General features: G+C 37.3%; 1 protein-coding gene across 8 annotated transcripts in view; it reads right to left on the bottom strand.

Annotated features, from left to right (window-relative positions):
• Window positions 1-23,115, bottom strand: part of PKIB (cAMP-dependent protein kinase inhibitor beta) — a 111,977-nt gene that overhangs the window by 47,733 nt on the left and 41,129 nt on the right. The gene's annotated exons all lie outside the window — the stretch shown is intronic.

Here is a 23,115-nt window from a genome sequence, read left to right as displayed (position 1 = left end):
AAGGTTAAGGGGTTTGGGAACAAAGAAGCAGCTGGACAACTGTAACACATGAAGTAATCCTTAGTTCATGCTTGCATTTGAGCAATTTTACAATTTCAGTGAGCTACTAAATCTAGTTATAGTTGCTTCAATAAACATTCTTCTATTTTCATTTTGTTTTTAAAAGCAAATCGTAGTTCTAAAATGCATAAAAACCTGAAAGTTGAAATGGGTTAAGTGAACACCATCTGATTCCTAAAAGCAAATTAACTACTTCAACTGCAAGACCTAGTTTCAAAAGGCTGTTCTTAAAATGTATTTAACCTCTCAAGCATGACAATGGTGAAAACAAGCTTCAAAGAAATGAATCATCGTGACATTAGCAAGTACGTGCATTCATGAAGATGTTTCCATCCACAGCCCTAGTTTAGGAAAATAAATGACTCCATGTCTGACACAGAGCAGGCACTCAACACATATTTACTAAATAGATAAATGAATCAATGAATGAGTGAACTTTGAAAAAAAGATTGAAACAGGTAGACTAGGACCAGATAATAAAGAGCTTTGAAGGTTAAGAGCAGGAGGTTAAACAAGGGGCGGGGGGAGGGGGGGAGTGGCTCTTTAAAAGAAAGAATGGGTGGCTTGATAATGAGCCATCCGTAAATCCAGCTAAAAGTCTTCTAGCAATAATCTTGGCAATGGGCAATAAAGGCACACCAAAGGGTAAAGACAATAAAATTGTAGTAAGGAAGGTGTAGCAGCTGCTGTTAGTTGGTTCCCAAAGTTCTTCTCCTTGTCTTCTGTAGAAATAGGAAGTTTAGCTGGGCATGTAGCTAAAGACCATATAACCAGGCCTCCCACGCTGCTAAATAAGGCCCTGGATTTTGCCATTTGAAGATGGGTTATGAGCAGAAGTAATGTATTTCATTTTTAGGTTATTTCCTAAAAGAAAGGAGAATGTGGCCTCTGCCTACTCTTGTCCCCTTGTTGAACACCGGTTTGTGCCTGTTGTGCTGAGCCATCACCCATCAAGCAGACAAGGACAATCAAGACTTTGGGGATGACAAAGGATGGAAGGAGCCTGCATTCTTAGCAGAGCTATGCCTCTATTCCACCCCTGTACCATTGACCTGAGCTGTCCACAGTACAAAACTACATTTGCATCGTGTTGAATCCAGCTATTTTGGCTCTTTGTGAAAACTGGCAAACATCTCTTATCTGATACAGATGAATCTAAAAAACACTTCAAAATGGAAAACTCCGTAGAACATGGTGATAGCTCTAGTGAATGAAGGAAAGCCATGAGCTGGAACAATTCCAAGGTTTTATGTTTGGGGAACTAGGAGAGTGGAACCACTAATAAAATAACTGATAAGGAGGAGAGCTGGTGACATTTAAATGGTCCTAATAGAGCCCAGGGGACATGAACAATAAGCCATGAAACTATGGACTCAGGCAAGAGGAGAAAATTTAAAATGGAAACTTTAGCAATTTTGTATAGAATATAATTGAAAAAATGAGAATTGATAGAATGTCAGGCTCAGAGAGATCAGTGTGTCAAAAACTTAACAGGTGTTCTCCCAGAAGGCAGAAAGAAGAATCAGTAATCAGCAAAGGCTAAATAAATAAATAAAAATGTTTATTCCTATCTTAATAAGAGAAGGGTAGTGATTTGAAATCTAAAGAACAGAATTAACCTTAATCCAAGAAGACAAATTTAAAGGGGATTTGATACAGCTTATAGTTCTTCAATCTGTTTAAAGTTCTCATGAAAAATTAAAGCAAACATTTCTTGAAATAAAAAAGCACTAATGAGGGTTCTGAACAAGCCAAGCCTCAATCATGCCTTAGTTTCCAGTTAAATGTCCAGAAGGCCAAGACAGAAAAGAACAAGCAACAGGTACTTACACCATTTTCTCTTTTCCTTATTCTCATGGTGAGAAAGGAACAAGAGGAGAGGAGTAGAGGGAAGTGGAAGCAGAAGTGTTTTGTTACTGTTCTCATCCTTTCTACAAGGCTAATATCTGGAAATGACAAAACAAAACAAAAGCCTCCCCAACTTTTACTAAGTTACATTCAAAGATGCAATAGATCTCAATTTCACTCTGGATCTAAATTTAAGTCACAGTGGATCTAAATTTATGCTTTGAAGTTAATACAAGGTTGGCAATGGGCAAGTCAACTGTGACAATGTAAGAGTCTGGGAATCTATTTCACTCGCCAGATGCATTCCTATTACTGGAAGATCACCAGCATTCCAGAATATTCAGGCAGCGTTGTGTGCCATGCTCTTAGATAGCTCACCCTCCCCACCTGGCCTCTGCCACCAGAGGATATTTTTTAGGGAACCATCAGACCAAAGATTTCTGTTCTCCATTCCACTGGCCACCACTATCCACTTCAGACTGATGACGATAACTATATTAGCTTTTTCTTAAGATTATTTTCTCCGTAGCTTTAGGCTGCAGAATGTACATTGTAGTTACCCAAGGACATCAAAATTTCAGGATTCTTTACCATTATATTTTTATTGAAACCAATCATATTAATTCACTTTGTATGAGGAATTGATATTCCCCTCCTTTCCTTTGAAGAGAAATCTGTTAGTAATCTTTCCTCTTCACATAGTGACTGCATTATCCATGGTCTTTAAACTGTGTGTGGGGGGGCGGTGGTTGTCCTTATTGTTTCTAGCATTATACTTGAGTTTCATAATCTTTTTTAAAGTTCTTAATACTGGCTCAAATTGTGGGATTCCACCCCCCCTTTTTTTAAAATAATGACCAGACATTACTATTTATTCCTTTAAGTAAATCAGGGTAGAAAGGCTTGCCCTAAAATAACCTCTCCTTTATAAATGGTTGCAGAATACCTGAACAAAAGTTACCGTACACCATCAAGTTAGCTTGTGGCAAAAAAAGAGCTTTTCTCTAATCTTGAGCTGATATAAGGGAAGAAGGTATACGTGTATCAGGGGCGGGGGCAGGAAGGAGGATTGTGTTTCATGGTACTTAGCATACAACATGCAAAACTGTCATGCTTCACTCCCATCTGTCCTGCCCATCTCCTCAGGTGTGGCTTGTGTGGTTCTAAAATTCCTGGCACTGAACATATAAACTGAAAGCCACTCTGATCACTCAGGAAAGCCCCTTTCTCTACCTCCTTATCATGTGTCATCGGAAAACCACATTGCTAAAGCGCCAGTTACACATTTATTATAAACTACTTACAGTTTTTTAATGTTTGCTTGCCAAGCTTCAATAAAGGAAGTTATATTTTAAATTTTTTTTTAACATTATATTTATTCATCTGAGAGAGAATGAGAGAGAGCATCAGGGGGAGGGTCAGAAGGAGAAGCAGACTCTCTGCAGAGAAGGGAGCCCCCCGATGTGGGACTCGATTCTGGGACTCCAGGATCATGACCTGAGCCAAAGCCAGTCGCTTAAGCAACTGAGACACCCAGGCACCCTGTATTTTAAAATTTTCCAACAATATTAAACTTCTTAGCCTATAGTACTTTCTTGCTTATATCACAACCCTCAAACACCAGGAAATCATCTCATAAGCCTCAGATGTGCTCTAAATGATTTACAACATTTTAATAGGTATATCTGGGACTAAAGAGAACACTGTCCGGCATCATAGTTAATACAGTAATTTCTGTGTTAATAAAAAAAAGAGTTAAAATTCCGAGTACTAACCCAACACTCTTACATTGACACTAGCATATTTAGATCTGGCGTTTATGTTCACAAAGAAAGCCAATGAAAAAGATGTTATATAGGAACGTGAATATACCAACATGGGAGCTAACAAGTGTTGAGTGTTCATGATTTTCCAGATGTCTCACGCTGGACATTCTCACACTGAATCCTTACAAAAGCCTTCAAAAGTAGACATTAATACTACTGGATACCTGACAGAGCCTGTGGTTATAATGGAACCAGCACCAAGCAGTGTCAAGATGGGAACCCAGTCTGCCTGACACGGAGACATACTGTCTCATGAACAGCAGTGAAACTTGATTCATTCAACCCACAGGAGCCCCAAAAAGTAAATACGTGGAAAATATGCCACATTATGTTTTCAAAGTGGTTTTTGTAGGACATTGTATTGGCATTGCGTTTTAATACCAGATGCTCCATCCTCACCTTGATGAGATCAGTGACCTGCTCAAAGGAGCCAGCTCTGTTTTTTTAGAAGTACAACAATATCCTTGAGGACAGTTCAGGACAACACTGGGTGATGGACATGAATGAGGGCACATGATGTAATGAGCACTGGGTATTATATAAGACTGATGGATCACTGAACTCTACCTCTGAAACTAATAATACACCGTACGTTAATGAATTTAAATTAAAAAATAAAGACAAATTAACCAATATTAAAAAAAAAAAAGTGTTTCCATCCTCCTAAATCTACCAGAAAGTGATTTCATGGACTTCTTTTAGAGTAACGGGTGTGAAGTGGAAGAGGAGCACAATAAATAGATTCTTAGTTTTAAATGACATATATTATTAAATATAAAAATATTACAATATATTATTCTCTATAAATACATTTATTATTGTTGTTGTTATTGTTACTGTTACTATTTAGTGCTCTTTTGGGTAAGACAAGATGCTTTTATGAAATGGACACACTGACTTGTGACAAAACAGTAAAGCCTTCGGACTTCATTTTCCATATTTGCTCAGATAGCCTGTGGGAGCTTTAAGGGCCTATGCAACATAACCCTTCCTGAGCCATTTAGAGATGGTGTCAAAGGGAGGAACATTAGGCAAAGGAAGTCAGACAGTCCAAAAGGTTTGGCCAGAGAAGGCTAAAGCTGGGAAAGAGTCTAATACTAAAGACAGTATAATGCTACACACATGGGCTTTGAAGCCAGATGGTCTCTAGAACTTAATAGCTATAACTTGGATAACTTTGGCCCAACTTTCTGTATTTATAATGTGGAAAGAAAACTTCTGCCTCACAGAATATGTTATGAATGTTAAGTGAGACAATGTCTGAAAAGTACTCAGTATAATGCCTAACACATAGTAAGTGCTTAATAAATGATAGTCATTATTAGGATGTTCTTTGTACCCAAGGAGAAACTACTTTAGAAGGCTAAGTGACTAGCACAAGATCATAGGCCATTTCTTTATTGTGGGGGGAAGGGAAAACAAACTCAGCTGCATCTAAAGCCAAATTGCTTCTAAATAACCCATTACCAGGGCACCTGGGTGGCTGTCAGTTAGGCATCTGAATCCTGGTTTCAGGACAGGTAATGATCTCATGGGTCTTGGGATCAAGCCTTGGTTAGTGGTCGGCGCTCAGCAGGGAGTCTGCTTAAAGACTCTATCCCTCTGCCCCTCCCCACCTGTGCACATGCTCCCTTGCTCGCTCTCTCTCAAATAAACAAATGTTTTTTAAAAAATTTTAAATAAATAACCAATTACCAACATAGGACCAGAAAAGGTCTGAGAAAATTTCAAATGCACTCTAATTTTTTTTTTTTCACTAACAAAACTGACGTTACAGCCAACTCTTTTTTTCTCTTCCTGACCTCCATTTCCTTTCAAATCTAACTGTGTGAATTCCTATGTGATTTGATTCCGTTAGTTCTTGGGCGAAAGGTCTCCTTGCATCTATTTGTCCTGATATTCTCAGTCATAGCTATTTCTCTCTCCTATAGTCTAGGGAAAAACACACATAAAAGAGAATTCTACAGAGGAACATTATTCAAAAGGCATTTATCTTTGCTAACTATTTAACATGCTGCAGATTTAGAGATGTTTCTAACTGAATAAGATATAGAATGTCAGTCTCAGATTTTAGAATAATATTAAGAAAAGAAAAAACCTGAAATAGCATTTTGAGATAAATCCATTCTTGAAGGGTCTTTCAAGAGTTACTCATAAGCACCAACTGTAAAAACAGTCTCTAAAAAGCAAAGCAACCAAGTAAAGACTTCATACTCAGTTCGTCAGTAAAGAGACCTAAGCCGTAATGCTCATCTCTGGTTTCCTATCTATCCTTGCTAAGGGATGCAGCCTAGTTTTCTTTTTGACATTGTTGTTGCTTGTTGTCATTGTCATTTTAAAGAGTTTTCTTTAATCCAGGTATTTGGGTCAACTAAAAAAAACTTCGCTTTTCTAATTTTTGGTCTGTCTAGAACTGGAGAGCTATTCGGAGCAGGCCACTGTGTTAGGCTGTGTAGACTGGGCGTCACAACTACCACTCACACTGTAGTCCCACACTCACAGCTGAACTGAAGACACTGTTGTCATTGAAGGACAAATTTAGAACAAAGGAAAATCTTAATACTTTTTGTAAGGATTTATTTTTTTCCCCAGTGTTGTTTACTAGGCCCACTCAATTCCTCATATTAAATATATTTGGCTTTTAGAAGAATTAACTGATTTACATATGCTTCACTTGAACTGATATAGATAAGCTTCACATTAAGACATTAAATTCAATGCAGGGTGACAGACCGGATCAAAAATAAAGAGCCAAAACTCCACAAAAATATATTTAACGTCAAAATCATCCCCCCTTCCTTGAATTTGTGAGTGACTACATGTCTCAGACTGAGGCCAGTGACATTTATTACTGGCTGCATTTACATCTCCAATAACAGCAGCTTATTCACGTCAGGATTTATCTGGCTCAGAGAAAAATGGCAGCTGCGGGGGTGATTCACTAAAACCAATTCTCAGTGAAGCAGCTGCCACCGAAAGCTGTGCTTCTCACATCAATCACTTACTGATTGTCACAGCTAGTTGAGTCACAGCATCTGCCCCGTCTATTGATTTCTCGGTTGTTGATATTTGCGTTGCATTGCAGCACTACTGTTGTCACATCACACTGCACTAGTTGAAATAACATCAGCTTGGGGACCCTTCAAATATGAGAAAATTCACATCATCATGAAAATACGACCGTTCTGTGAAGGAGCTGGTGAAAGAGCAATCATTCCAACTGCTAAGAGACAAACCTATTTTTAGTCGAATGAGCCCTCCCCTCCCACCCCCCACTTCTGGGCTTCTCTGGGGGATTGACCTTGGTAGGTGAGACCCCAGCAAGTGTCACAAATACCGGATTTGGCGTCATAGGTTGAATTGTGTCTCTTAAAAAGACACTTTGAAGTCCTAACCCCAGTACCTATGAATGCGATCCTATTTGGAAATAGGATCTCTAGGGGAACCTGGGTGGCTCAGTGGGTTAAGCCTCTGACTTAAGGCTCAGGTCATGATCTCAGGGTCCTGGGATGGAGCCCCACATCGGGCTCTCAGCTCAGCGGGGAGCCTGCTTCCCCTCCTCTCCCTGCCTGCTGCTCTGCCTACTTGTGATCTTGCTCCCTCTGTCAAATAAATAAATCTTAAAAAAAAAAAAAAAAGAAAAAGAAATAGAATCTCTGTAGATATAACCGAGTTGAGATGAGGTTATATCGAATTAAGGTAGGCCCTTAATCCAATATGACTGTTTATCCTTATAAAAAGAGCGAAGACAATGTGAAGAGGCAGCTATAGAGAGAAACCTCATGGCAAGATGGAGGCAGAAATTGGAGTAATGCATTTACAAGCCAAGGAGTACTGAGCCCTACCAGAAGCTGGAAGAGACAAGGAATGATCATTCCCTAGAGGCTTTTTGGAGGGAGCATAGCCTTGCCAACAGTTTGGTTTCAGACTTTTGGCTTCCAGACTGTGAAAAATAAATTTCTGTTCTTTGTAAGCCCTTCAGTTTGTGGTACTTTGCTATGGCAGCCCTTCTGGGGTATCGATCTGGGGACAGTCAAAGAATCTTCAGCTGTTCCTGGAGGGCACGGGTATAAACAGCGTTGACCCAGGGAACCATAGTGACTACATAGACTTCTCTCACAGGCCACGTTTACTCAGATTAGAGACTTTTCTCAAGTTAAAGCATCCTTAAGTGTATAGATAATTCTGAGGATAAACAAAATCAGGACACAACTAAAAGATCTTAGACTTTAAAATACATAAAAATAGCTTGAGAGGAGCCAAATACCCCATAACACCTTATGTTTCTAGTGCTTCCTGGTGTTATCTCATGACCTGTCAGTATTAAGAGATGTCAAGCTGTCACCACATTTATTCATGCCTAAAAGTTTCAACACACTCAAAAAAATGAACAGATGTATTAGAATCACTAGAGTACCTACTTCCATGAAGTTTTTCAAAGCAAAGGAAATGCAGAAGAAATGGCACAATGAGGATAAAGGAGACAGAAATATGCTCAAGGAATTGAGCCATTAAATTAAATCTTCATAATTCTTGCTTAAGTTTTTCTCTTCGAAGGTAGAAAAACATGGCAGCGAAATTCAGACACCCTTGAGTTATGCCAGCCCCACCACTAATGAGCTCTATGTCTTTGGGCAAGTTATATATCCTCTCTAAACTTAAATCACTCATTAGTAAATGAGACTAATAATCCTACCAACTTTATAAAGAAAGCATTTTGTAATTATTATTATTATTATTATTACTAATCTCCATGTTAACTTAAGTTGTCACTTCAGTCATGGAAGAGTGTGCCTCCATACCTCTGCCATCTATTTTTAATCCAGAAAGAAAAAAGTCAGCTGCAAAATGGGTCGACTTTAAAAAATACCTAGAGTGCCATAGCCTTACTTGGACTACATGCAATTGGACAGAAAGAGAAAATCATTTGCAAATCTTGTTGATAAGAGTTTCTCTAAAATATTCTAATCCTTTTCTCCTGCTTGGTAAATGGAAGATACTGGATATGACACTATCTTTTTAATCACTGAGGCTCTCACAGCTTTTGATGGTCATTACATACCCTGAATATCAAATATTATTAAGATGATCTTTTTTACATAATACTTTAATAAATATATCAAAATTGCCTTTTATAATATACAAAGCATGCTCACTGTAATAAATCTGTACCCTTACAATGTTATCCTATTCTTCTGCTTCATTTTGTTTCATCTTCCACAGGTAGAATTTCAGATATCTAAAAAACCATTTATCATGCCCTAACTCTTTTCTTATCAAACTAAAATAAATATCAACTACCTATAACTTGTTATTTTTAAAACCTCTTCTGACATGTTGTTGAACAGTTATGTTTTTGAACGTAAATATAGTTATTTACTTTTTAGGCTGACAACTTTAATATTGTTGATTTCAGTTCACCAGTCTGGTCAGAAAGAAGTATCATTTCTTCCAATATTGTACCATCAACAAAGATGGAAAAAAAAATGTCTTCTAGTATTAAACAAAGCTCCCCCAAAAACAGTGCTAAGGAGAATATCACTAGAGGTTTTTCTCCACCTTGAAATGGGTCCATCCAAGAAAGGAACATAGAGTTTATAGATAGATTTTGGATCTGAAGACTTAAGATGGCTAACATGGCAATACTCTCCCCCCCCCCACAAACTGACCTACAGATTCAAATATAAGCAACACTAAACCCCAGCTTGCTTTTTTTTTTTTTTTTTTGGCAGAAATTGACAAACTGATTCTGAAATTCAGCTGGAAAGTAGAAAATGTGAAACAGCCAAAACAATCTTGAGAAAGAACAAAGTTGGAGGACTCATAGATCTTGATTTCAAACCCTAACACAAAGCTCTAGTAACCAAGACAGTGTGATGCTGACATAAAGATAGACATGTAGATCAATGGAACAGAATTGAGAGTCTAGAAAAAAACAAAAACACACATTTATGATTACTTGATTTTCCACAAAAGTGTCAAGACAATTGAATGGGGGTAAGAATAGTCTTTTCAACAATGCCAGTACAACTGGATATCCAGGTGCGAAAGAATGAAGTTGGATCCATTTCCCACCACACACAAGAATTAATTAAAAACGGATCAGAGACCTAAATGTGAGAGCTAAAACTGTAAAGCTTTTAGAAGAAAAATAAGTAAATCTTCATGAACTTGGGGTAGGCAAGAGTGTCACAAATATAACACCAAAAGTGCAAATGGCAAAAGAAAAAAGAATAGATAAATTGAACTTCACTAAAATTAAAAACTTTCGCCCATTAAAGTATACCCTCAAAAGGTAAAAAGGTTATCCACAGAACCGAAGAAACTATTTGCCAATCATATATCTGATTAGCAACCTATACCTAGAATATATAAGAACTATTACAATTAAATAATAAAAGATAAATAACCCAATTTAGAAAACGGGCAACAGGCATTAATAGACGTTTCTCCAAAGCAGATATTCAAATAGCCAAAAGGCACATGGAAAGATGTGTAACATCATTATTCAATAGAAAAATGCAAATTAAAACCACAGTGAAGTATATCACTTTATAGCAGGATGCCTGTGGACAACGACAAGTATTGGCAAGGATATGGAGAAATTGAAAGCCTCATCCAATGCTGGTTAGAATGTGAAGTGGTGCAGCCTCATTGAGAAATAGTTTGCCAACCCCTCAAGTTGTTAAATAGTTACTATATGACCCAGGCATTCTACTCCCAGGTATATACCCAAGAGAAAAAAGAAGCATATACTCATCTGAAAACGTATACAGGCATAACATTTTAACATTCCTTCACAGCAATGTCATTCATAATAACCAAAAAGTGGGAACAACACAAATATCAGTTGATGAGTGCATAAACAAAATGTAGTCTGTCTTCACCATTGAATATTATTCAGCAATAAAAAAGAAACAAAGTACTGATACATGACATAATATGGATGAAACTTGAAAACATTATGCTGAATGAAACAAAACACATGTATGTTTCCATTTATATAAAATGCCCAAAATATGCTTATTTATAGAAACAAAGTAGATTTGTGGTTTCCTAGGGCTGGTGTGGAGGGAATGGTTTGGGAAGACCTGGGGAGTCACATTAACAGCTTTAGAGTTTCTCTTTGTGGTGATTAAAGATCTAAAGCTGTTTGTGGTGATGGGGCATGAATATACTAGAAGCCATTGAACTGTATATTTCAAAAGGATCACTTTTATGGTATGTGAATTTAATGTCAAAGAAGTTTTTTTTTTAAGTTAAATAAACTTACTGGGGCACGTGCGTGGCTCAGTTAGTTAAGTGTCCAACTCTTGATTTCTGCTCAGGTCATGATCTCAGGATCCTGAGATCTAGCCCCACATCCAGTTCCACAATGAACATGGAGCCTGCTTAAGAACTTAAGATTCTTTCTCTCCCTTTCCCTTTGCCCCTCCCCCACCTCTCTCCCTCCATCTCTAATACACAGCAACAACAACAACAACGTAAAACAACATTAAATTTACTGCAAAACATCCTCAGAAGATGTTAATGTTCAGAGCGAATACTAAGATGAGGGAGGATTTGTGCGCAGTGTGCCACCCAAGTTTATCCATACAGTCATTTATTCTTAAAGAATTTTGGAAAAACAGATCTCAACTTGAACTTGATTCTTTTTTTTGAAAAAGAGAATGTAGAATTAGGATGCTCTTTTGTTACATTTAATATACCTTGTATATGTTCTCTATCTTTTGATTATTTTTCTAAAGTAGTAAGAAATATCTAATATGAATATTCAATCTACAAGTCTAAATGTTCATATATAGAAAAGTTTATTAAAGGGGTAAGTGTTTTAGATAAGTGATTGCAGGAATGCACAAATCACTGAGATTTTCTCCTCTTTTTACAACTCATGTCCAAAACTGTTTTCCTGAAGAAGTCACACATTTCCATACAAAAGCATGCTCTCTTTGGTCGCTTAATCATAGATACAATCATCCTTTTGACCATAAAATCGTATGGCGAGGGGGTTGCTTTATCTTATTTTGATCAATAAATAAATAAATACAAAAATACATAAATAAAAAAAAGAATTTGTGCTTGATGGAACCAGAATTTTTTGGCATAAGTAACCATGTAGTTATTTAATTTCAAGATATTCAAGCCTTTCATGCTTTCCAGTGATTACTGTTCTAAACATAGAGCAAGTTCTCTTTGCCATGAACTTTATGCAAGGAGGATGTGACTACGTCTATGGTTTAGATTCTAAGAGAACAACCAATCACAAAGCTACAGAACGCTAGAGTGGGAAGGAGCCTTAGAGAAGAATATATTTAACTCTCTAATCTCAATTCTCTAATTTCAGAACAGAGGCCCTCTATGCCATAGTTCCTGAAAAAGTTGCCAAAGTATGGAGCAGAGGCAGAATTAGATCAGGTCTTCTGAGTGCCTCCCCATTGTTCTTTTTACCACATTAGACTGTCTTTCAGCCCATAACACAAGATGGGCTTTTTTGCTCCTGACCATGTTGTCAACAACAATGTGCTTACGAGTATGATAAACCTGCCATGTTTTGTGGGGCTTATCTTACGCGTGTCAGAATCCTCTGGGTTCTGCTGTGTTCAGAAAACACCTGCAAAATGATTCAGCGTTTAGCTTTCTCATTCATCCAGAAATTTGACATTTCTAGCTCATTTGTAAAGGCAAACTGAAATACATAATTAATTTTCATGTCCTTTCAGAATATTTTAATATGTTGCGCAGGATAAATGTTTTTCTCATTTTCTTTTTCTTTTGCGCAGTGTTTTCTATTTTGAAAATGACTCAAATGACTGTCATTCTCTGCCTTTTTATTTAAAAGTTTCTTGTATCTTACTTTTTTCCTTACTCATGTCCTCCAAAAATAGTCTGAGCAGAAATCTCTCAGCTAATAGATTTTGAAATTACTTCTTTTGCATTTACAGATTTTCCTCTTGCTATTTCATTTAATCAATGCCAGTCTGTACATAGACAACTCACCCAAAAAAAGTTTGAGGCAGAGAGTTCACGAAATTGGAATTTTAGATGTTAGTTAAGAATATGACTTCTTTCAAATACGTGAAATTCTTGCCATGAATAGTAAGGATGACAGAATAATATACTCTTCTACAGAGTTAAAGCTTACTCAGTGTTTGTGTGGGAAAAAAGTAAGCCAAGTACCTATAGTTAAATCATATGACAGCCAAATAGTCTTGCAGAATGATTTCACGCTTTGTTTGATTTATCAAAAGATTCATGATTCACAATGTCTTTTAAAACCATAATTAAATTTCGCATAATCTCTGAGGGAAACAGCATGGTAAGGGCTGAATATTCTTGATATCAACAATTTTGAAAATATTTAATAACTCTATGGCTTGAAATTTAAAACTACATTCAAGTATATTTTATGTATATATATATAGTCTCATTAATTTTGCTATGTACATTTATGGAGTAAATAAAATTCTAATGAGAAGTAAAGATCTTCAAACTTGTCAAGAAAACAAGTTAATTTAAAGTATTTAGAAGTATCTATTTCCGTGTAAATAATATGCAGATAAAGATATTTGATTCATTTAAATAGTCCATATGACTTCTCTTTGAAGTCTAGTTTTGTTCCTCATGAAAAAATTGCTTTGATTAAAACTATTAAATAGGGGCGCCTGGGTGGCTCAGTGGGGTAAGCCGCTGCCTTTGGCTCAGGTCATGATCTCAGAGTCCTGGGATCGAGCCCCGCATCGGGCTCTTTGCTCAGCAGGGAGCCTGCTTCCTCCTCTCTCTCTGCCTGCCTCTCTGCCTGCTTATGATCTCTCTGTCAAATAAATAAATAAAATCTTTAAAAAAAAACTATTAAATAGAGCTTACTGTTTAATATTATAAAATGTTAGTAACATCAGGCTATGATTCTATTGTATTCAACACTATGTTCCCAATATTTAAGAGAGCCCCTGGCAGATGGTAAGTAGGTGCTTCATAAAAATTTGTCAAAGAGTGGTAAATAAATGAGCAAATAGCATTGTTAATATAAAAATCTAAAATTAAAAAGTGCTTTGAATGTGCCAGGAACTGTGCTAAATTCGATTTCATTACTTCCATCCTCTAACAGACCAACTGCAGACAAACTATTGTCATCTCCATTTTATAGATGAGGCTAATTTCAGAAGGCTAAGTAAATTCTCAGGGTGTCCCATTGAGCAAGTTTAGGGATATAAACCTAGTTCTCCCTGACCGCAGAGCCTGACCTTCATCCCTACTCTACAGTAACAATAATAGTATTAATAATATTAACAATGTTGTAATAATAATAATATCGTTGAGCCCTTCCTGTGTGTGTTACACATGGTTTTAAGCCTTTACACATGATAATTCATCTAATCCTCATAATATTCTTATAAATCAGATACTATAATTCTCAACTTACCGATAAGCAGACAGTCTGTTAGTCTGTTTTCCCCTCAATTATTTCCAATTACTAGGCTTGTTTTTATTATGGCTTTTTCAAGTAATAAGCCAAAGAAGAAAAGTATAGTTATGGTATATCCATACTTTGTTCCAAGGCCTGTTTCTGGTGGGACTCTGGCTAGGGCATAAACATATGATAAAATTAACTTCTACTAAGCAACTGAAATATGCTAGGTAACTAATGTGACTTATTATCACAGTCCTCCTAACATCCTGAAGATAGATATGATTATCCTCATTTCATTGATGAGAAAATTGAGGCTAGGAGAGGTTGCCCAAACCACAAGCTGGTTGGTGACATGGTCAAGATTCAACCTCAGGTCTTGAGTCCAGTTCAAACACACTAACCAAATATTATTGGTACTTCTCATCTTCTGGGGACAAAAACTTTCCTAGAACTTTGGTGAACTAAAATTGACCCATTCCCGACTTTGCTCCTCAAAGCAGCCTCTTCTCTATGAGCTTCACCACTGTGATACACTTAGATGTATCAAAGCAATAAACACAGAAGGGTTAGGTTAGTGTGTTTGGATGGGACTCGGTACTAACATATTTCTGGAATTCTTTTCCACAGTCGACCCAGAGTAATTCCTGGACAAGAAATCCATTGATGGTAACCTGATTTGTTTTCACTCCACTCGCTTGTGGAATATAAACTCTTCCATTTGTCTTTAGTAATTTAGCGCCTTATGCTTATAATACTGAATTTTTCATGTTTTATCCAATTCAAAGCTGACCAAATCCATTCATTAGAATATCTCATTAAAGGGCATCTGGGTGGCTCAGTCAGTTAAGTGTCTGACTTGTGATTTCAGCTCAGGTCATGATCTCAGGGTTGTGAGATGGAGCCCCATGTCTGACTCTGTGCTCAGCAGGGAGTCTGCTTGAGATTCTCTCCCTCTCCCCATACCTCTCCTTTCCTCGCCCTATCTAAAAATAATTATACATATGTATAAATAATTAATAATATAAAAATATATATAATATTAATTATATATGATATAATTAATGAATTATCACAGTTTTCTGAAATAAAAATAAAAATCTTTATCTCTTCAATAAATGGTGCTGGGGAAACTGGACAGCTATATGTGGAAGAATGAAACTCGACCATTCTCTTACACCATACACAAAGATAAACTCAAAATGGATAAAAGACCTCAACATGAGACAGGAATCCATCAGAATCCTAGAGGAGAACATAGGCAGTAACCTCTTTGATATCAGCCACAGCAACTTCTTTCAAGATATGTCTCCAAAGGCAAAGGAAACAAAAGCGAAAATGAACTTTTGGGACTTCATCAAGATCAAAACCTTCTGCACAGCAAAGGAAACAGTCAAGAAAACAAAGTGGCAACCCGCAGAATGGGAGAAGATATTTGCAAATGACAGTACAGACAAAAGGTTGATATCCAGGATCTATAAAGAACTCCTCAAACTCAACACACACAAAACAGATAATCATATCAAAAAATGGGCAGATGATATGAACAGACACTTCTCCAATGAAGACATACAAATGGCTATCAGACACATGAAAAAATTTTCATCATCACTAGCCATCAGGGAGATTCAAATTAAAACCACATTGAGATACCACCTTACACCAGTTAGAATGGCCAAAATTAGCAAGACAGGAAACAACATGTGTTGGAGAGGATGTGGAGAAAGGGGAACCCTCTTACATTGTTGGGAATGCAAGTTGGTGTAGCCACTTTGGAGAACAGTCTGGAGATTCCTCAAGAAATTAAAAATAGAGCTTCCCTATGACCCTGCAATTGCACTACTGGGTGTTTACCCCAAAGATACAGATGTAGTGAAAAGAAGGGCCATCTCTATTCCAATGTTTATAGCAGCAATGACCACGGTCACCAAACTGTGGAAAGAACCAAGATGCCCTTCAACGGACGAATGGATAAGGAAGATGTGGTCCATATACACTATGGAGTATTATGCCTCCATCAGAAAGGATGAATACCCAACTTTTGTAGCAACATGGAAGGGACTGGAAGAGATTATGCTGAGTGAAATAAGTCAAGCAGAGAGAGTCAATTATCATATGGTTTCACTTATTTGTGGAGCATAACAAATAACATGGAGGACATGGGGAGATGGAGAGGAGAAGGGAGTTGAGGGAAATTGGAAGAGGAGGTGAACCATGAGAGATTATGGACTCTGAAAAACAACCTGAGGGTTTTGAAGGGGCGGGAGGTGGGAGGTTGGGGGGTGGGAGGTTGGGGGAGCCAGGTGGTGGGCATTAAGAAGGGCACGTATTGCATGGAGCACTGGGTGTGGTGCAAAAACAATGAATACTGTTACGCTGAAAATTAAAAAAAAAAAATGCCCCCCCCAAAAAAGAATGAATGCTGAGAACTTCCCTATCAAAGAAACCCACGTTTTCTTCACATCCCTGTCTTCAATGACCCCTGGTTCAGATTTAAGGCAAAAAGATGTAGCAGCCAGTGATGGTCCCGAGTCAGATCTGCTCTTGCCAAGAACATGAGGTTCTCCCTAATTTAGAAAGAGTTCTGCATAGAGGTTCCCCACTAATAAGGTAAAGTCAAGCTTGAACTACAACTTCATTAAATTTCTATAGTAATATGCACATTACATCATAATGAGAGCAATAATTGCAAGCTTGGAAAAAGAACAAATGAGTTTATAAATGAATGAAGGCAATTATTGAAAAGTTAGACATCAGGCAATTGGATTTATTGTATCTCAAAGGATAATACTTATGTCAGTCTTAAAGGATTCAGCAACCTAAGCCAATACATTTCCTATTCCATGAATAATATGTAGCCAAAAATTTATAAATGTATATAAATAATTACATATTATAATTATACCAAGTATAATTATATAAATATATAAATAATATACATATACATAAATATATATGAATAATCACTTTTCTAAATTTGTAAATCAAATTTGACTCATCATTTACTAAGGATTATTCAATTATCATAGCTACATAGCTAATCCAGTGCCTAAATGCAAGGTGTTGTCAAGACACCATAGAAATGACTTCACCCAAACCACTTCTGCAAATATAAGTTATATCTAACATTTTCTACTAATTACTCCAGGACCAGCATAAAACTAACCTCTTCCAAAACTATTTCAGCAACCTCCAGAAAATTAGAACTATATAATATTTCTAACAATTCTTACTTCACAAATTAAGTTTCCAGGCTCATTTTTAAATTTGAAATTTACATGAAAGATTAGTAAATTTAATGTATATCCTAATCAACATGTAAGGAAGTAAGGAACTTAATCTAGAGATCCAGGACAACAGCCAAGAATTAGGATTTGTGAGGGGCACCTTGATGGTATAGTTAGTTAAGCGACAAACTCTTGATTTCAGTTGAGGTTATGATCTCAAGGTTGTGAGATCAAGCCCCACCCTCCCTGCCCCTCCCCACTGCTCTCTCTCTGTGTAAAATAAATAAATATTTTTTTAAAAAAGTACTTGTGAGTATTTCTTTGGGGTTATCATATACGTCACCACATATCTGATAATTGGTAAGCCTCTTATATTTATTCATTTCCCTTACTTGCTCTAGCAAGAGCTTCAGATTCCTGCAGCTGTGAAGCTGGACTGAGAACTTTTACTGGCTGAGTACACTGAGATTGGCTGAAAGTTAGTGTTTAAGTTGAATTACTTCCTCATCTTTCAAAGCTTAGAAACACACAGCTAAAAGAAAGAGCTCAATATATGTCAACACAGTTTGCTGAAAACACCAATATAAGAAAGATCCCAAGAAGCTCTTGCTTAACTATGGAAAAGAAGGAAGCAGGATGCAGATTTGCCCAAAACAAGAGACAATCCAAATACTTCTGTAATCAGTCACTCATAAACTCCCCTCTCCAACAACTCTCCATATTAGCCTCAAAAAAAGCTAAATTAGCTCTAAAATATCATCTTAACATCAAGTAAAAATAATTAACAACATTAACACGAATGGTGACACTCTGTAAGGATGAACAGCTGCATTTTGGATGGGAACAGTCACCAATATCTAACTGCAAGCCAACTGAATGATTTTTCTGAAGAAAAAACCAACAACACTAACATTTCCAAGCATGTTAGTGATGCTCACGAGACTCCAAATGAAGAAATAATCAAGAGCAGCACTTTTAGACTGAAGTCCTAGTGGACAAAGGGGGAAGCTGAGAGCAACTAATCAAAAGCTTTGATTGTCACACACTGCTTTAACAAATATGTGTTGAACAATTAGAACCTGAAGGTGGGTAATGTGATAAAGAAGAAAGACAATATCCTACTAATGTACAGTTCTGATGAAGGCTATGAAGGGGAAAATGAGAACTTAAGGACAGTTTAAGTCAGGTAGAGAGATCAGAGACAGCACCCTGAGGCAAATTTGGTAGAGCTGCACGTGCCAAATATACCAACTGCACCGTGGGGCAAATGCGTGGGTCCCGCGACCCACTGATAAAATGATGCGTCTTTGCCTATATGCCAGTTCTCTCTCTGCACCCTCAGTACCACATCTACAATTGAGGGATGCCTTTGTTTCCCTTCTCTTTCACTCCCAGGAGTCCCGGCTCCTCCATCAACCTCTTTGCCCCTTTCCCGCCTCCATCGCACTTCTCCTAGCTGGCTGTCAGGATAAAGCTCAAGCTCCTGGTCCTGCTGCCCTCTGGGGTCAGGCTCGGAGGAATGAGAACCAGCCAGGTGATAAGGATGCATGGGGACAAGTCTCAGCACTGATGAGTGAGTGTGGCTAAAAAGCTTTTCCTGATGTTATAGGAGCAATTCTGTACCACAATAGCCAGGCCATATTTATTCTTCTCAAATTCAAGCACTACATTTAAAAATCTAAGTAAACAAATTTCATCTCCTTCTCCATAAACTAATTCTTTCCAATTATTTAGGAATATGCTTGAGGTTTTAGTGTTCAGTCCACCTAAAATAAAAGTGAGGTTTATGCTATTGTTACTCATCTTTAAAAAAGCATTGAAAATTTGATGATATAATGTCTATAACACAATAGTCTTTTATATAACAGATTTGCTAGATCTATTATTTAATGGAGATAAACATTACCCTGGTCAGATTCTCCTGACATACACAATAGCTCAATAACCAACTGTTGTTTTTAGGTATAAACATTTGCAGGTGTTAAATCTGAAGATTCCTAGTTAGGAAGAAAAAAAAAAGAAAAACTAAGAATACTATGTACCTAGGCAAACAAACCTCACAATACCACAGAAGACAAATTACTATCAAGGGTAGAAAGAAATATGAAAATAAGTACCTTCTTAGGTTTCTAAATTTCAAAGTCCTACAGCGGGATAGACCATAAATAATTGTTTCTTCCTGACTGTTTTATAGGTAGAATCAAGCTCAAATGACTATTTTCCTAGGAACTTTCTAATACAGACTTTTAAAAAATTAAATTACTTTTATTAGCACTGTTAAGTATTGTCTACTCTCTCCAATAACATATTTTTTCCCATAATACTTGTTACAATTAGTAGCTGTATATTTCCTGTTTGTCTATCTTTTCTGCTAGACTATTACCTCCTCTATGAAAGCGGGTACCATTTCCACTTTTGTTCCATGTCCCTAGGCCCCAGTAGGCCCTCAATATATTTTTATTGGATATATGGTATTTGTATGTAAGAATTTTAAATTCCTGAGTGAAATGCAGGAAAGGAAGCATGGAGACCAAAAGTTATTTTGATTTTTCACCATATTAGTAGTATAAACAAAAAGGGAAACTGACATGAGCCATATTTTTCTTGTACACGAGAGAAATAAATCTAAAGTATTCAGATTTCAAAATTTCTTTTCCCAATACTGAATTGTGAGAGAGTATAATATTTTTAAAAAGATAATGTAATAGGGGTGCCTGGGTGGCTCAGTGGGTTAAAGCCTCTGCCTTCGGCTCAGGTCGTGATCCCAGGGTCCTGGGATCGAGCCCCGTATCGGGCTCTCTGCTCAGCAGGGAGCCTGCTTCCCTTCCTCTCTCTCTGCCTGCCTCTCTGCCTACTTGTGATCTGTCAAATAAATAAATAAAATGTTAAAAAAAAAGATAATGTATTATATTCCAATAGGTTATGAGTAAATCAACACAGAAAAACAGAACACTAATAACTGGGAGCAAAGCTTACATCTGTTTTTAGAGTGTGAGGAGAGAATACCAAAATGTAGGCTACATTCTTAACATGTATAATCACACAATAATGCCAGTTAGTATTCATGGTTCTCCTTAGCCTTGGCTAACAACCCTGAACATAGTAGACTTTCAATAAATGTCTGTTAATACAAGTAACATTCTCGAGGTAAAAGTAATGATTATGGGTTTGCCTTTAGAATATAAATTATGGAGACACAGCTGAAGGACTAGAGAAAATGTCTGGAATGACTCCTCTCATCTCCACCCTTTGTGTATACATTTTTGTCCACATTTTTATGTTCAGAAGGTAAAGTAGGGGATAGCAGCAAGAAAAATACCTTCTGTTAAGTGCCTACCCTGTACCATGTACTTTTCACACACTTGATCTTAATTCCAATATAATCTGAATTATCTCCATTTTTTTCTTATGAGGAAACAACAGTTAGAAAATTTAACCTCTCAAGATAGAAAGAATTCCAATCCTGAGGTAACTAGTTAGTCTCCAGAGCTTAAATTCCTCATACTACATCACACTACCAGAATAGAACATCAGGAGTTGAGCTTGGGCAGTCTAGGAGAGGCGACAGAGGGAATTTGGATGTCCTCAAGCACTAAAATAATCTGGTCTAAATTAAAACACAGGTAATGTCCCGCTGATGATATGTAGAGATGGGGAAAGGCACCCAGTGGAAGAGAGGGCTGCTGATTATTACCAGGAAGCACCCCCCACCCCAATATTTTTTCTTCAAACAATCCTATTCAGTTGTACTAAATGGCACAGGGAATTTAATACAGAGGGAAAAGCATATGTTTTGAAACCAAACTCCTCCTACTCCCAATCCTTCCTACACCCCTGCTGACTCCCCTGCCATCCCTCAGTTTGAACTGTAACACATCAGATAAGCTGCCTTCAAGGTTTCCTACATAGATTGCAACTGAAATCTTGTCAGAGCAATTTATTTCCTACCTTTTGGCCACTAGAGCATATGCAAGAATCCAGAGTGTCCTAACACACATCATTATTCCAATAAACAAGTCCCACAAGCTTGGCTAAAGGTTGTAGTCACCTGGAAAAAAATCCAGGAGGACCTGTCACTTTGTTTTGTGACTGACAACCAAACTTTTTTTAGGAATTGCGGGAGGGAAAGGGTTCCCTCAGAAGAGAGAGAATTTTAGTTACATATCAACCTTTTTTTTCTGAGGTACGTTTTAAACACTCAACTACGCAGGGGCCAGCTTTCTGGAATTTTCAAGTTCTAGAATTCCTAGATAAACAAAACTAAATTCCAAACCTGTTAAAAGAATCAGCTCTCAATAGGCAGCAACAAATGAACACAATGGAAAAGACTCCTGGACCCAAAGATCAAGACTGACCCACTTAAGGATGTTTTAATAGCACTGACACTACTTAAAGCATCTACAGTTTAAAGACACTAATAGACACAGACTTCAAATAAGATGATTTTCAGGAAGGTGAGAAAATCTGTTGAGGAAAAGTCACTAGAGCTACCTCTCTTTGGGGAGAAAAAAAGGACTACATCATGCTACCAAAGAGCATAATGTAGCTGCAATACTTCATTCTATTTTGAAGGAAAAATAAATGACTATTTTTAAGAAAAACAAATGACTAAAAAGCAAACTATTATCTAGAAGTTTTTCAAGAAACCAAGTCCTAGGGCCTGTGCTTGGGTAATTAGCCATAATCTTTATGGACACAACATTTATATCTGCCTATAAGTGTGATGACTACAAGTCATCACAGACAAAATTGAGCTATTAGAATTGTCAGTCTTACGTGTTCACTACTGTAGGCTATAGTCCCCAATTATTCAATCAAACACTAATCTAGGTGTTTTTTTAAAGAAATTCTGTAGATGTAATTAGCACCTATAATCAATTGATTTAAATAAAGGAGATTATGCTCGTGATCTGGGTGGGCCTGACCTAATCAGTTGGAGGAGCAGAATAGTGGTTTCCCTGAGGAAGAAGAAATTCCACTTATAGACTGAAAATTCAGGTCCTGCCAGAGAGTTTTTAGCCTGCCAACCTGACCTATGAATTTTGGACTTGTCTAGCCAGCCTCCATAATCTCATAAACTATAATCATATAATCCTCTCTTTGGCAGGAACTAGGAGGGAAAGACAGGGATGAGTTCAGGGCTTCAAATTCCCAATTCAAGTGCTGCATAAATTACCTGAAAGTTTTCCTTTCCAGAGGGAAACCCTTGCCTTCTGTAGCTGTAGGGTTCATCCTGTAAATTGCTAAGTTACAATACAAATCTGAACCTTGCAGAGCATCTGTTAAAGTGAGGGTACGACTGGGCAAGAATGAGATCCTGAAAATTGCAATACAGACATATGAGAAATTCCAATGTAGTTGAGGATGTCAAAGCCCTAAATTGTGCTGAGTCATCTTTGCCAGTAGAAGTCATTCTTCCACTTCTGTCTAAAGAGGTCCACCCCTGCTTTGCTTGAAAGTCTTATAATAGTTTCTTCTGAAGTAGATGCCTTGCAAGACACTGCTGATTCTCCTCAGGCCCTATCCCTGCCACCCCTTTTTGTTTCTAGACCAACCAATAACTAGACTTGTGTTCCAGCAGAATCCGAAGGGCAAGGTGCAAAGTGTGGCCTGTGAGAAAGCATGCTACATACCAAATAAGAAGCACTGTTTTTCTAACTTGTTGGATAATTGTGGCAGAAAACATAAAGTTGGATCAGAATGAGTTTATTGATATGGGCTCCCTAAGCAGATTCTGGATTCAATGTTT

Source organism: Lutra lutra, chromosome 6 (genome assembly GCF_902655055.1).
Source record: "Lutra lutra chromosome 6, mLutLut1.2, whole genome shotgun sequence".
Classification (NCBI taxonomy): domain Eukaryota; kingdom Metazoa; phylum Chordata; class Mammalia; order Carnivora; family Mustelidae; genus Lutra; species Lutra lutra.
The sequence above is the reverse complement of the archived record's forward strand: the minus strand, read 5'-3'. Positions and strand labels throughout refer to the sequence as shown.